This window comes from Orycteropus afer, unplaced genomic scaffold (assembly GCF_000298275.1).
Source record: "Orycteropus afer afer isolate SDZICR_OR568_19922 unplaced genomic scaffold, OryAfe1.0 scaffold00831, whole genome shotgun sequence".
NCBI classification, from domain to species: domain Eukaryota; kingdom Metazoa; phylum Chordata; class Mammalia; order Tubulidentata; family Orycteropodidae; genus Orycteropus; species Orycteropus afer.
The window spans coordinates 711,103-714,976 of record NW_006922418.1 but is presented as its reverse complement, the minus strand read 5'-3'; the positions used below and the strand labels follow the sequence as shown (position 1 = coordinate 714,976).

Below are 3,874 nucleotides of genomic sequence, written 5' to 3'. Positions count from 1 at the left end.
GCCAGCCTTCTGGTTAGCAGTCAAGTGCCTTAGGCACTATGCTACCAGAGCAGAGCCCCAGAAATAAGCCACAATAGGGCATGAATTTGAAATGTAAGAAGGCTAGCACAAAACTATTTTGACTACATTTGAAAACATAATATAGTTAAGCTACATTTACCATATAACCCAGCAATTCTATTCCTAGGTATATACACTTCCTAGGTATATACACTTCCTGGGTATATACACAAGAGAAATTGAAAACAAAAACATTGAATTAAGTTTATGGATTTATAAATAGGGTTTAAGTCACATGGAAATGCTAAACACTGTAAGATAGCCAAAACAATTCTGGAAAAGAACAAAGTAGGAAGACTTTCACTCCTTGATTTCAAAACATATTATTAAGATACACTTATCAAGACAGTGTGGTGTTGGCATAAGGATAGACAGAATTGCAAGTCCAGAAATCTTTACATTTGTAGTCAACTGATTTTTGATAAAGGTACCAACACAATTCATTGGAGAAAGGGTAGTCATTTAAAAAATATAGTACTGGGATAATTCATGATCTGCATGCAAAAAGATAAGCTTAGATGCTACTTCAGATCATACACAAAAGTTAACTCTAAGAGATCAAATGAGAAATGTAAAAGGTAAAAATAAAACTTTTAGAAAAAAACTTAAGATCAGTTCTTCAAGACCTTGGGCTAGGCAAACATTTCTTAGATATGACACCAAAAACATGGTCCATAAAAGAAAATAAATAGATACAATGGACTTTTTCAAAATTTGAAATTTTTGCACTTCAAAGGAAACCATTAAGGAAATAAAAAGACAAGAGACTAGGAGAAAATATTTGCAAAACATGTATCTGATAAAGTACTTGCATAAACTCTTATGTCTCAATGAGACAAATCATCCAATTAAGAAACAGGCAAAAGATTTAAATGAATATTTCATCAAAGAAGATATACAAATGGTAATGCGTACATGAAAAGATGGACATCATCATTAGTTATTAGAGAAACGAAAATAAAACCACCATGAAATATGACTTTACACTCACTAGAATGGCTAACAACCACTGGTCTGTCAGTTTGTCATATTGTGGTGGCTTGCATGTTGCTGTGAAGCTGGAGGCTATGCCACCAATATTTCAAATACCAGCAGAGTCACCTATGGTGGACAGGTTTCAGTGGAGCTTCCAGATTAAGACAAACCAGGAAGAAGGATGGGGCCATCCACCTTTGAAAAAATTGGCCACTCTCAAACCAGAATAGCAGCGAAACACTGTCTGATAAGTTACTGAAAACTTTATGAATAGCCATGAAACATTGTCTGATATAGTACTGGTAGATGAAACCCTCAAGTTGGAAGACACTCAAAATACCAATGGGGAAGAGTTGCCTCCTCACAGTAGAGTCAACCTTAATGATGTGGATGGAATAAAGCTTTCAGGACCTTCATTTGATTATGGGGCATGACTGAAAATGAAAAGAAACAGCTGCAAACATTCATTAATAATTGGAATGTGGAAATTACAAAGTATGAATGTAGGAAAATTGGAAGCTATCAAAAATGAAATAGAACACATCAAGAATGATATCCTAGGCATTAGTGAGCTGAAATGGACTGCAATTAACCTTTTTAGGATTTTCTCCATTTCAGAGATGATCATGTAGTCTACTATTCTGGGAATAACAAATTGAAAAGGAGTGGCATCTCATTTATTGTCAAAAAGAACTTTTCAAGGACTATCCCAAAGTACAATGCTGTCAATGATAGAATAATATCCATATGCCTACTAGGAAGACTAGTTAAGACTAATAGTTAATACTATTATGACTAGTTAATAATATATATTTTCCAATTTATGCATGAACCACTAAAGCCAAAGATGAAGAAAATGAAGATTTTCACCAATGTCTGCAGTCTGAAATTGACCAAGCATGAAATCAAGATGTATTGCATATTGCTGATGATTGGCATGCAAAAGTTGGAAACAAAGAAGAATCATTGGTAGTTGTAAAATATGGCCTTGTTGATAGAAATGACAATGGAGGATGAGGTTCCAGCAAGATGGCAGAATAGGCAGACAAGCAACATGGACCCTTTGCAACAAAGCAATAAGAAACCATTTGAAACTGATACAGAAGATGCTCCTGGAACTCTGAGCTTTGAAAGAAAGGATAAATAAGTGGATGAAATACAAACTAGTAGAAGAACCTGAATGAAAATAGTGAGTAAGGTGACAAACGGAGATGTGGACTGCTGGCTGTCCTGAGGGGGCAGCCATTTTGAATATTTGCAAGCAGCATCCCAGTAGCAACCTAAGAATTGTCTCTGCCCTCCAAGGACTGCATGGCCAAGGACCACACTGGTGTCTGACAACCTGAAAGAAAAACAGTGAAGGAGACAAACAGTCCTGTGGACTTCTGGAAGCTGTTCTGAGGGCACAGCATATGCAAGTGGTGTTCTTACCTGGAGAGCGACCTAAGAATAGGCTCCACTTGCTGAGGACAGAACTGGCAACTGCACTGGAGGCTGATGACTAGAAAGGTGAAATATTCCTTTGTAACTTTTATACCCCACACCCTCTTGGTGAACAGAGATGTGGCCATACTCTGCCTCTACCCACCTTCTTGACCAGAAGGAATTTCATCCTGGTCTGTGCCCTGACAGAGCCTGAGTGCCCTGCTCCCCACAGATTTATTTTTAAATTATTATTTTTATCTTCCTCCTTTCTTCCTTTTTATTTATTTATTCTTTCTCTTTCCAGTTCCTGTTTTTTTTTTTTTTTTTTTTAATTTTTGTTTCTCTTCCCTTTTCCTGGTTCCCTTCTTCTTCTTCTTTTTTTCTTTTGGTTCTTCCAATCCCTTGTTTTTCCTTTTGCAGTTTTCCCATTTTTTTTCTTTACTTTTCTTTTAATCTTGCTCTATTCTTTCATGCTTCCCTCCCCAGATAGTAAGGCTTTTTTTTCTTTTTCTCATTATCTTTCTTTTATGTTTTTATAATACATATTTTAAATTATTCTTCTCATTTATTGCCTCTTTTTTTTGACAATTATTCCTGTTTGTTTTTGCAGTTTGAGTTTTTTGTTTTTATTTTTCTGGTGTATTTATTTATTTATTGTCTGAGTGGGAGATAGCAACCATTCCCACAGAACCCAACCATACCTGCACCTCTTGCAGCACCACCTACTGAGAGAGGACCACTACTTGCTTTTGCACCACCTGACCAATGACAGATGGTGGCCAATACCAGCTCAACTCACCCTCAACTGTTGTTTATGAACTGCTAACAGAGATTTGTGGACATACTCTCATTCTCTATCATGCCCACCAGGAGACAGGTGGTGAGTGCCTAAGTGCTACCAACTATCAAATAGAGGAGCACAGTACCCTGCTAACACAGACATAAAAAAAATAAAGGAAAAAATGATCTTGGGTGAATCACACCAACATACAACCACAAATTAAACATAAATACGACAATAAAACATTGTCTTGGAGACAACTGATCATCCCAGTCCAAACAAAGAAGCAAGATAAAGTAGAATAAACAAGGGATCAGGATACAAACCTAGAAAACATCCCTGAGGAAGAAGATGCATAGGAACTCCCTGATAAGGAAATGAAGAGAATTATATTTGGATACATTCAGTGAATTTAGAGACAGATCAAGGAAAACACTGAAAAGATTAAAAAAAAAAAACAAAAACACTGACAAAATTAAGGAAAACACAGAAAAAACTCTAGAATAATTTAGGAAAACAAAACAAGAACAAATTGACAAAATAAACAAAAAATTAGAAAAGATACAAAACAAATAAAAACCCAGAATATTTATGGAGTCTAATACCAGTATATCCACAATACTGCATTAGCAT

General features: G+C 35.9%; 1 protein-coding gene across 1 annotated transcript in view; it reads right to left on the bottom strand.

Moving 5' to 3' along the window:
• Nucleotides 1-3,874, bottom strand: part of DGKK (diacylglycerol kinase kappa) — a 436,632-nt gene that overhangs the window by 16,654 nt on the left and 416,104 nt on the right. The gene's annotated exons all lie outside the window — the stretch shown is intronic.